The sequence below is a fragment of the Cyanistes caeruleus genome, chromosome 3 (genome assembly GCF_971803275.1).
Source record: "Cyanistes caeruleus chromosome 3, bCyaCae1.hap1.1, whole genome shotgun sequence".
In the NCBI taxonomy this organism is placed as follows: Eukaryota; Metazoa; Chordata; class Aves; order Passeriformes; family Paridae; genus Cyanistes; species Cyanistes caeruleus.
Genome location: NC_141703.1, coordinates 17,496,537 through 17,509,253, shown reverse-complemented (window position 1 = coordinate 17,509,253; position 12,717 = coordinate 17,496,537). Strand labels below are relative to the sequence as shown.

Genomic DNA, 12,717 nt, shown 5'->3' with positions numbered 1-12,717 from the left:
TCATTAAATTGCAAAAATGGATGTATTTCTGAAGTAGCCTTGAAATCCTTGCAGAGGCAGAGTGCTTTATTAGAATAAAAGAATTATAAATAAACAAGATAATGAAATATTCTGACCTCACAGTGTATCAGATTAATTGTATTAACTTAAGGAACACAAGCCAAAATAAAAGGAGTCCAAAAGAAAAGCAATAAATTTCAAAGTATGTCTGAAAGTCTACTTAAAGTCTACTTTGGCAAAGGAAGTGAAGACATTTTCCAAGCTGAATTGAGAGGAATGTCAAGAAGGTGAGTGAGTGATCTGAGAACTGTATTTAAGTTGGTAGTGGAATGGTATCATTAAATTGCAAAAATGGATGTATTTCTGAAGTAGCCTTGAAATCCTTGCAGAGGCAGAGTGCTTTATTAGGATAAAAGAATTATAAATAAACAAGATAATGAAATATTCTGACCTCACAGTGTATCAGATTAATTGTATTAACTTAAGGAACACAAGCCAAAATAAAAGGAGTCCAAAAGAAAAGCAATAAATTTCAAAGTATGTCTGAAAGTCTACTTAAAGTCTACTTTGGCAAAGGAAGTGAAGACATTTTCCAAGCTGAATTGAGAGGAATGTCAAGAAGGTGAGTGAGTGATCTGAGAATGAATAAAGGAATGCAGATGAACAATGTAAGGCTAATGCATTAATTCTCATCCTGTTTCTTTGGTTAGATTCATCCTCTGCAGTGGCAGCCATAAATTCAGATTTTTGACTGACTGAAAAGGGCACCACTTTTAAATCTAAGGTACTCATCAAAAGTATTGAATGCATGAAGTTTTTTCACATGTAAAGACCAAGTTGGCAGGTGTTGAGTTATAGAAGAAATGTCTTTTTCCTCTTTAAGCGATTTAAGGATTGATGCTTTAGGCCTTTCATTATATGGATCACTGAAAGAAGCAATCATTCCTATATTTCACTGTCAAGTTAATTGCAGTAGTGGTCAGCTATATTGCTGCTAAATCTCAAACTTGGTGCATCTCAGTATTTCTCGAAGCATCATCCAGACAGAACGTAGCTTTCCCCTGGGAGTTCAGCTGATGAGTTTTCATTCAGCTCCTGTCTGCCTCAGGTGATGAGTATAAAAGAAGTGCTATCCCCGGCTCTTTACCAGTATAAATACATACACCAAGTTTAAGGGTGGTTTTTGTTTTTTTTTTAATGATACCAGCTTTTCTACCTAAAAAGATCTCTCATCTGCAGAAATGTTCTGTCTTCCAGTGGGACAGTTTGCAGTTTGATTTATTTCTGTGGCTAAAATAAGAACATCAACATCTGACATTAAACATGAGTAACTTATTAAGCCATCTGTAGCCCTCTCACATTATGAAGATCTTCAGTATCTCTGGGGAATGGTTTTCTTCACACATTTGCTTCATTAAGCCTCTTACAGCACAAGTGATCTGTCTACAACCAAATAAAAATATGATGATGAGGTTTGCCACCTTAAATATGATTTATAAAAAATATGATTGCTGATGTTTGCAATGTGGATACCTACAGCTACTGTGGTCACAACCTCAAGACACTGGTTCCTCACATCCTAAGGCAGATGTCTGTCACATGGAGCATCCATAAAACTCTCTGTTCCTCTCTGCTGACCAAAAAGGAGCCTGATAATGACTAGCCCAGATGTAAATTATTTGTCTGTACCAGCTTAAAGTTTTCTGAGATGACCTCCAGCATATCTTTCACACTAACCACTGCTGAATACAATAGATGATAGTGCCCCTACACCTTAACAGGACTAAGATGAAATGGTGTTAACTTCATTTCACTGTACTTTTTGAAGTGTCGTCTAGCATGAGAGTATGAGTCTCCGTTCACACGATAGAAATGATTCAGCCTTACAGCTACTTTGTATGGATAGAGAGTTAAATGTTTAGTGATGTTTGCATCAGGAAGCACCAAGATCCTGGCTGCATATGCCTGTGTTACACAGAAACATCAAGTGGGGTGCAGTAAAAAGGTGCCTACCATGGAAGAGTCACGGATGTGAATTTAAGTTAATACTGTATGCAGAAATCATCTGAATGTTTGATCTGGGAAATGAAGAGGAAGGAGAGAGAAGTGCATCAGAGAAGAATAATAATATGCACTGTTGATTATCACCTAAAATAAATCCAAAGAAAAATATTTTTCCTTGCTGTTTTGCATCTTTCACATCTGTTGGACCCATGAACACTCAATGGCATTATTCGCAATTACCATAGGAGAGGAAAAGAATTGGGCAAAGTTGCCTTTTATCTCAATTAAAGGTATCACATGCACCTAACAGGTGATCAATGCTAATGCACATTTAGGGGATACTGCTATAATCAAGCCTATAGTGACTTGTGAAAGGGCACACACATGACTGGAATTCATATTATGCTGTTCTTCCAAGCTTTCTGATACCAGAGAACTCTTTTTCATCAACTCTAATCAATACTTCAAATTCTGACAGTTAAATCGGTCCTTGGACTGAATAGAATACTGAATTAAAGAATCTTCATTATGCTAGCACAGAGAAACAGCAGCAGAAACCTGTCCTTCATAATACTAGGTCTTCTTTTTTTCTTATAATATTGTTATAAATTACCTCAAGAAAAGCCTGCTGCTATTATCAAACCAAAGCCACCTCTCATGATATATTCTGTCTGCTCTCAAAACAGCACCTATGTACTTCTTCATCACTGAGCTTCATCTGATACAAGAGCAGTGAAGTGATTAGAATCAGGGTGATTAGGATCAGATATAAACACTACGCTCAGCAGCAGAGCCTGTTGCATGGTTATCTTGCATGCCAAGAACATGTCACCATGAAAACAAATTCACATGGAAACTGAAACTGTCCTTGCTGTGTCATGCTACTGTTCACAAACTGACACAACAGTCAGGGGCTCCCACCTGCTATTGTGACAGTGCTTTTTTTTTGCAGCAGAAGCAGAAGGCATGACTGCTCCCTCAGCGTTGCAAAGGAGGGCACAGCTGGGGTTGGTGTTAATGCTAGGATCAGGGCTACATCTGAAACTTTCCTTCCCAAACTGCTTTTCCTGTTACAGGCATCTTCCATGTCAAAGCCTCCTCATACGGCTGACTGGCAGTCTGCTGATAAGAGGGGCAATCTAAGTAAGTGAATTACTTCCCCCTAAGGAGAAACTCTGGGGAGCAAGAGCCTTTGCAAGTGCTCTTATACATGTTACTCATTTGTTTGCAGTTTCATGATCATGGAATCATGGAATATGATCATATGAAGTCTAGAATCTTATAAAATCTTGGGTTGGAACAGACCTTAAAGATCATCTTTAAGTTTTAGTTCCAACCCCAAATGAGAAAAAAATTGAAATAATCACTTCAAGAACACTGGGAGTGATTTCAGAATTCATTTCCATAATCCTAATCATGTAAAGGCTCTTGAAGTGGACATAAGGATCTGGCTGAACTTTTCTGTATTTTCCACTTGGAATCCATCCTTTTATCTCTCAGGTTAAAAAACTTTTTTCAGTGTAATGGGAAAGGGAAGCAACATGAGATCTGAGCAAGTGTCTAAGAGCATTGTTGCAGGAGCAATTTCATCTGAACTGTCATCTTCCCTTACTCACTGGGACCACGTGAAAGCAGTGCTTGTTAAATTAGCTCTGGACACTCAAAATGACCTATCTGTCTTTTTAAAAAGGTCATTCTGTATTTTTTTCTGCTAGTACCAGATACCTGAGATGTGAATGCTGTGCCTGGGCTAAACCCACCATAATAATTTAAAGACAGGCACAGTCATCATCTTTCAAAGACATTTGATGATTCTCACCATAGAATTGTACCCAGGATTTAAAATAATTTTATTTGAGGGAAAAGGCATTGCATGCCATTACCTTTTTCCCAACCTGAACTGCTAATGTCTATCAACACTGTATTTTTTTATATCAAAATCAAGAGATTTACCGGTCATGACAACATATGAGAGGGGAAAACTATATTATATAAAGCCATAATAATATTAATACACTTGGCCAGAAAAAAAAATCTTATATTTCAATATTTTTCCATCCTGAAATGTGCCTGACATTTTAAAAATATTTCCAGAGTAAATCACACATCATATTTTGAAGCTGTCAGCTCTGCAGTGGAGGTAACATCATGTTAACAAATGGTAAAATATAATTTCAGCTTCTTGAAACTAACAACTCCTACTAATAACTGTATTGAGATAAAGTTGCTGTTACTTTTTGAACCTCTATATAATTTAAATGTACACAAATCAAAAAACAGCATTTAGCAGCCACAGAAAAGCAGAGAATTAGCATGAAGTGGATAAGAGATGGGTAGCTGGAAGAGTAATGGAGTGAACATCAACTCACAACCACTAGCAACAGTGAACTGGCCTGCTGGCAGCAGGTGCACTAGTTCAATGGCTACGTGAACTCATTATTAAATTATTACTTAATAATACTGTCATGAACTGCATCAAAAAAGTACCACATTTAGAAGAAAATACATAATTCAAAATTGTTAAAGAGAATGGGATAGTTTTATGCTATGCCAAATGATACTTTGTCAAACTGACACCTAAAGCAGAAGAGAATAAATGTTTCAGGCTTCATTTTTATTTCCTATTAAGGAATAATATTTGCTTCTTAGTCACTGGGCAGAATCGTTGACATTGAAGTTTTGCAAACTGTTAGTCACTCAAGGTACTTCTTTTTTCAGGAAAATACTTAGAGTCATAGATCTTTTCATTTGGAAAAAAGATCTCTGAGATCATTGAGTCCAGCTGTTAACCCAACAGTGCCAAGTCCACCACCTGAACCACAGCTCCAAGTGCCACAACTACAAGTGCTTTAAATGTCTCCAGGAATGGGGATCAAAACACTTCCTTGGTCAGCCTGTTCCAATGCCTAATAATCCTTTGAGAGAATGAATTTTTGTTAATATCTAATCTAAACCTCTCTGGAACAGCTTGAGTCTGTATTTCCCTGTGTAATCTTATGACATCATTTTAGTTCTCCTGAGTGGCCAGCAGGAATGAGGTTGAGAAGCAGATATGGACTGCTGACCTAGGGTCAACCCAGTAGGGGAGCATCAATGAACACCCACCCACAGCCCTCTGACCTACTTCCAGAAAGGTCAAGAGGAATGAATTGCTCATGATAACTAATTCACATAGGAAGTAAGAAACCTATCTCGAGGTGGGGGAAAACTATCTATAAAAAGATACCCCACAAAGTCTGGGCACCTGTTCCTGGGATTCTGGACATTCTGTTAGCTGAATTGGTGCTGAGGCCAGGACTGGTGATCTCTCTTTCTCCCGTTTTCCTCTCTTTCTTTTTCCCTTTCTCTAATTTCCCCCTCTCTCTTCTTTCACCCTACTCCTTATTCAAAGCCCACTCTCCCTTGCTAGAAGGTAAGACCCTAATATACCAGTTTCCATACCAAAATGCAAAATTTACAATAAAACTCTCCAAGTTTCTTTTGTGGACCCTTTGATTTTTATGATTTCTTTTCAACCATGAGCATCTGCCAATCTTGGGCACTCAGTTTCCTTATGGGTAAGACACCAAGATGATGAGTGGGATGGAGCACTTCTCTTGTGAGGAAATCTTGAGAGAATTGGAGTTCTTCACCCAAGAGAAGAGAAGGCTTTGGCAGGGTGATTGAATTGTGGATTTTCAGTACCTGAGGGAAGCCTATGAGAAAGATGAGACTGTTTTTCTACAAGGCACATAGCAGCAGGACAAGGGGAATGTCTTCAAACTGAAGGAGTAAGTTTATGTTAGATATTAGGAAGAAATTCTTTACGGTGATGGTGGTAAGGCACTGAAACAGGTCAAGGGAAATTGTCCAGGGAAAATTGTGGCTATCCAGGAAAATTGTGGATGTCCCATCCTTGGAAATGTAGGATGAAGCTATGAGCAATCTGGTCTAATGAAAGGTTCTCTGCCCATGCCAGAAGAGTTGGAACTAAATGATCTTTAAGGTCCCTTCCAACCCAAGCCATTCTACGATTCTGTGATTCTATGAAGCTACAAAAGGATACTCAAGTCGCCTTTCTTTCATCTTACGAAAATGTGGATTTGACACACTGCAATTAACAACCACATGCCCCTGTGTTATTCCTTGTGCATTTTCTTTTCAAGTGATGATGCCAACATAATTTTAAATGAACAAATATCATGCAGACTTTGAAGTCTCTACGGAAAAGTGTCAGTTTGGGGGATTCAAATGAGATATTGGCCTGGGAGTCATTTCAGTATGGATCTTACAAGATGTCTGCCGCTGTTTTAATGAGGCTGGTATTTGAAACAACCATTTGAAAAAAAAGGAACAGTGGATACTGTCATCATTTTTATATAGCTCTCACTCATGATAAAATTTCTGACATTAAAGAAGTCTTGTCAGAAAGCTGTTATGAGATCTTAAATGCTGCTGACTCTTTAACATTTCTTCTTCCATTAAAGGAAGGATTGGTAAGAATGAATTTGTCATGGATTCTTCAGAGACTGTGTAATGAGAGCTGTTAAAATGTTCAGGTTCTTGGGGGGGTGCCCACCTCTAATTACTCTGAGGTTTATTTTTGTCTATTATTAGTAATTTTATTTTAACCTTTTTATTTTATTTGCTTGAAGCATGATAATGTATATCCCAGCACTATGCTAGTATGAGCTACCTTTCCTTCCTTCTTTGCCTGTGTGATGTGGCACTGCACCGGAGCTCCAGCTAGCTCCGTGGTGGTCTTTTGCACTCCGGCACAGGTGGGCACCAAGAGTGGGGAATCACTGGGGAGCAGGCTTTTCCCTCAGTGAAACCTCCAGAGTCTTGGGCCGCCCCAAGCTCTGTGCTGCACGGCCTCAGGGGTGGAGGCAAGAAAGTAGAGGAGTCTCGCTTGGATTGACGTTCCCAGCAATGATTTTATTAGGATGGAGAAACGAGGGATCCACACTGGAAGGGGTCACATTCTGGAGAGGCACAAGCACTGCTGTGCAAGGAGTTAAGTACAGCCCAATCTCCAGGGGACGGTACAAACCATGGACCAATGGGGAATCTCGAGAGGAGGAGTAAGGGGAGGGGATCACAAATTCAGGGATACAAAGAGGGAGGGAGCAAGATACACTAACCAGTGGGACCTCGAGGGACAAATGATTGACACAGAAGGGTCTGGAAGAAGGGGTGGGGTCTACAATGATGGATAGGGAGTGGGGGCAGGGCTAAGGTGACTGGCAGGGAACATTCTGGAAAATTGGAGGGGTTTTTACATAAGTGACAACTGGGGCCAAACCAATACAATCAATAGGGGGAAACAAGAACATACCAACAAGCTTTAACGAAGCTTTAACAAAATTAAATAAACTAACTACAACACCTGTGCTTATGTTTTATAGTCATACCTACCAAACTGGAGTCCTTGCTAAACATTAAGCAATTTTCTGTCTCCTCTATGACCTTGAAATGACAGATTTAAGTGTTTAAAGCTATTTAATAACTGGTCCATTGTTTTTGTGTGAGCATGGCCTGTAGAGACTTCAGAGAAACTCTAGACAGAGCTGAAGTTCACAGGATAACAGGAAAACACTGCCCTAAAACTGCCACTTGACAGATGAGGACATTCCGAAGCTACCCATACTCATGTTCTCAACTCTTCCAGCCCTGATTTAGGATGCAGCTTAAATGACTCCCTGGAATGCAGATTTGGTTTCTTAGCTGATGGATAGGGAGAGATCAATCTTCAGGTTTGGACACTAAAGTGGAGGTGCTTTATCACAGCTTACAGGTGTCCCTGATGCCGCTGGGGAGATGCAGGGGATGAGGCAGATGCCCTCAGCTGCATCAATCAAGGGTCACAGGGTTGCCCTCCCCTGCAGTTTTCATTTCATTTCACATATCCTTGTCCTGCTTGCCAGCCCCTGGGGACATTCCATGGCATGACAAGTGCCCCTGCACACCTGTGAGTGGGCACCAAGATGAGCCACAGGTGATGGATCCACAGGAGCTGGGAGGGTTATTTGGCTGGTTGTTCAGGCAGAGGGCAGTGATTCAGATGTCAACACACATAGGTGTCCAGTGCTGTTTGAGGTGCTCTAGAGTGTTTGAAATGCCCCCAGCTGGTTCTCAGGCATAGCCCAGGGCCAAGTGAATGACCCCACATATTTGGCCCAGCAGCTAAACCAGACAGGGTGCCCAGGGGTCCCTGCACAGTGCTAGGTGCCTACATCTGTAATGCTGAACTCAGTCTGGGTATGAACTGAAGAGTTTGGCAGGCTTCAGCTGACTTCTCTGCCTGTAAGAGGAGCTGAAACACCAGACTCCCATACGGCCATTGAAATTCAGGTGCCAGAATTAATCCAATTTAAAGTAATCTGCTGTATCCCACTGCTGGTGAGGTATCTGGGAGGTACCTCTGAGCTCTTCCCTCCCAGGAACGGTTCTGTTTCTCTGTTCTTGAATTCAGGTCACAGCAGCTACTAGAGCACTTAAATCAAAAGCTGACAGGAAGAAGATTGTACAAAACAATGCAATTGAGATGGCAGGTTGTTTGATAGAGGTTTGTATTTTGGCAAAAGAGATTCCTCTTAGTCCAGCTCTGAATGCAATCCAAGCTGGACATTTTCTTCACCTGTTCTTTTCCTGATATATCTGCAGATGGACCGAGATATTCCTTATTCTCTCACCAGTAAAAATGATAAGCAGCTCCAGAAAAAACTGAAGTTATGCTGTTATAAAATAGTGTAAGCAAGAGAAAAGAAAAAAGGGATCTGCAGTGTGTACTCTTTTATGTTCTTTAATCTGGACTTACAGATATAGCTGGAAAAGCAAGAGGTAGTTTCTTTAAAGACCTGCAGTAATTTAAAGTCCTGTACCTAGGAGATTTGATTCAGCCTTAAACTCAGTGTTCTGCAATTAGAGTGAATTACTAAGGTTTAAACTGAGGGACAATTGAATATAGAAAAAAAATTCCTCCTGTTAATTTTTGACTTGAAACCAGAGGCAAAAGTACTGCTTTTAAAAGTATGCATAGTTTGATCTATAGCTTTCAGTTGGGCAAACTCCTGGGAAAATTAGTACCTTCCTGTGATGTACAATGGAATTCTTCCAAAGGACAAGATCCCTAAACTGATACAAATCAGCATAAAGCCTCTGAATATCATCACCTCCAGATCTAACCCACAGTATCTTATCTATAAATACTGTTGTGGAGTGGCTTTTAAATAATCTGATGCCTTTGATACATTCACAGTTTGTGCACATTAATTCATTAGGATGACACCAATTAACATCAGACTTCACAGAAGTAATTTTTTTTCCTAGAAGAAATTACTGCTGTCTGCTTTGAATAAGATGTCCATTACTCACCGCTGAAATAAAATGTATATGCAGAACCCAGTGCAGCAAGTGAAAGCCTCATCCATGGATTCTGAAGTGCATGTAAACGATCATGGAAGGTCTAGGGGGGACAGATCATTAATTACCCAAATTACAATTAGACCAGGACACAGGACAATAACTGCCCTCTGCTCTGAAACACTGTAAAAGTCAAAGTGACCACAAATCTCGAGAAACTCACTGATGAGAAAAATGATTCCAACAACATGGCTGGCCTATGGGTCTGGATTCACCCAGAGCTCAAAATTCTTACCAGTATTTCAGTGAGGTGAGTCAGACATGCTCCATTGTAGCCTGGGTTCCTAACAACATCTGTAGTGCTTACAGGGGTTTCATAAAGAAACTAGGACACACAAGCAACCAAAGGTCTTGTTTTCAATCGAAGAGTAACTGAACTTTCAAACTGAGAACATGGTTTTTTATCAAGTCTTTCCTCCTAGGTTTTTAAAAATTTGTCAAAAGCACAGACTATTAAAGTGCAATCCATTTTCATTTAAATATCTCATTTGCAGATGTTTCAAAAGATAACTAAGTATAGAGAAGGACTAGTTTTAAGGTACCAGTTCATTTTTCATTAATGTATTTTTCTTTATATCACTTACAATTAATATATAACTCTAATTTTCTTTCTATTTTGTTATGAAAAATTATTTCTTATAATAAAATGAGATATACAAAAAGAGTTTGCCTCTACATTTCTATGGGCATCTTCAGAGAGTACTGAATATTTAAAAGATATTATAAATAGAAGCGAGATCCATATGGTAAGATAATAAATATTCATAAAATTACGGATAGATGATTCTCTGACTCATTTTTGCAATTGCAGTTCTGTAAGAAACAAATACACCTCTCCATCCAACTGCTGGATAACACCTTGATCTGCCTGCTAATTCCATCTAGGCAACTTGGATAGGAATATTTTTTTTTCATTGAATTTCATAAACAGCAATGTCTTTTAGCCTTTTACCTTTTGAATATTAAGCTGTAAAGTTTTGGAGTCCTTCATTGGATGTGACAGTACGTGTAATGTACAACTTGGAAGGAATATTCTTTGTAGATTTCTTGAAGAGCGTAGTGCATTAAAATGTATAAATTTTGTGCAACTGACAGAAAAAAGAATCTTGGTGTTGAGGATCAGGTGGGCCATGTGAAATTAATAATTTCTCACTCAGTTCATTTCCCAGTGGAAACATATCTAGCATACACAAACTCCAGCTTTGCATTAACTGCTACCCTTGTTTAAAATCTTCATTCCACAAATAAATACTTTCTTTAAATATGCACTCCAGTTCCCATTAAGACAGCTTTGAACTAGGCCAGGGAAGCTCCTGTGGGGTGGTGGGCTGCCTCTGGAAAAGGAGGCTTTTAGTCTAAAGCTCCCCATGGGAAAAGCAGCCTCTTTCAGAAGGGACATGTGTAGGTGCCTGCTGGGCAGCAGGTGCAGTGCTGGGGCTGCCTGTTCTTCCTCTGGGGTGCAGAAGGGGGTTCTGTCACCTGCACACTCCCTGATGCCTCAGATCCAAGAGAAGTAAGCACTTGCTGGTTTTGCCAGACTTGCTCCTGAAATTTAGATTTCAGGAAAAAAACACAGATTTAACCCAGCAGAAACTGAGTCATGGGGAAAGGTTCCCCACTCATCTCAGTTTTCCCTCATACAAGCTTAAATTATAGCAGAGGAGAAAGACAAGCACTAATTGCTATCCTGCAACAGGATCCTGGGCCAGTGCTTTGGAATAATCCTCTCCTTAAACATGCCTTCATCTCATATTTTATGTACTTTACTAATTTTCCTTCATTTGGGAAATTCAATAGGCTCTCTAATTCTTACTGGCTGCTGCTGACATTTATTTATGATTACATCAAACCTATATTCATCCTAGTTATTTTATTGTCATATTTGTGTCATTATTACATAAATAATAATGTTGCTTTTGATTATTAGTGAGAAATCAGAAGTTTTAATTTACTAGATAATTATGCCTTTGATTTTCTAATGGAAAACCACAGTGTAAGGGTAATTGCTTCTGCGTAACAACTTGTTATTACATGCATTTCATGCTTGTAATTCTTTTGCTGATACCAGGCAAATATTTTCAGCCTAAATTTTCCCTGCATACATTCTGGTAACAGTTTTGAGCTCTGAGGATGCACAGACCTCTATTATTAACTTTTAAGAACCAGTAAATAATTATAGTTTAATTTTGTTTTAATTCAGTTGTTGTTTACTGAGTGCTGACTACCACCCTCTCAACCAGCCCAAGATATAATGAGTAAGATGGATTTCCAATGGATTATATAATAGATAAAGGCGTGGGAAATGACTTAGGGAATGCTGCCATATTTTGGTTATTACCAAAATAATATGGCACTTAATAATGGACACTAAGAAGTGATATAGTTAAACTACTTCTCATTTGAAAGGGAGTTTTGAAGAAAAATAAGCAGCCTGTTTGAAAAGAAATTATATTCCAGGTATCACATTTTATCACTCATTTCTGGGAAATTTTATCACTAGCATCAGCTAATGTTCTAGCATTACTCACTGTCATGGTTTTAAACCAGTAACTAAAAAAACTACTTATTGGTCAGGAGGAAAAACTCCCATCAGCCACCAGCAGCTTCAACTTCCTCTCCCTCTAAGCTGTCTTAAAGGTAAAGCTACCCCATGACACTCACCCTGCCATGGTCTAGGGGACTAAAATTAGTTGGAATATGTCAGCTCAGTGCACTGACTTAGTTCCTTTCTCTTTCAAACTGAAGGAGAGCTATATGCTTTGATCACACCACTGGAAGATGATGCTCATCTTCTATCCTCCTTCTATTTTCTCATAGAAACTATAATGTAATGGAAATCAAACCTTCTAGTTCCTTTCTGGCAACTTTCCAAATATTAGAGGGGAAAAAAAGGTACCCTTCTTTAATCCAGAAAATGAAATAGAAAAGAGGCAGGTGATTATATATGTTCATTCACATTTCTACCCTTAAGTGTGAAGTTTCTGCAGAATCCCTATCATTTTCATTTATGCTTCTAAAGTCTTTATCTGGCTTCTGTGTGGATGAATATCATCTTGTTTTGTATCTGTCTAACAGAGTGAGTAGAAAGACAGGTATCCAGTATGGACCCTTATCCTTTTCTCTTTGGCTTCCCTGCAGGTAAATGGCTCTAAACAGCAAAGCTAAAGCTATGGATGGGTAGCAAGAAAAAGGCAGAAAAATTTTAGCATCTTTTTCCCTGCTCTCCACCATACAATGTGGCTTTAAGAGGATTTCTAATGGAATTAGCATCAGATCAAAAGGGATCAAATAGGTTAGAATATAAAAGGG

General features: G+C 39.1%; 1 long non-coding RNA gene across 1 annotated transcript; it reads right to left on the bottom strand.

Moving 5' to 3' along the window:
• Positions 1 to 1,180: 1,180 nt before the first annotated feature.
• On the bottom strand, positions 1,181 to 7,014 carry LOC111922835 (uncharacterized). Its single transcript, XR_002860752.2, has 3 exons — positions 2,618 to 7,014; positions 2,014 to 2,078; positions 1,181 to 1,443 (listed from the first exon to the last, which is right to left on the bottom strand). It is a non-coding gene; the product is annotated as an uncharacterized LOC111922835 (long non-coding RNA).
• Positions 7,015 to 12,717: the final 5,703 nt, after the last annotated feature.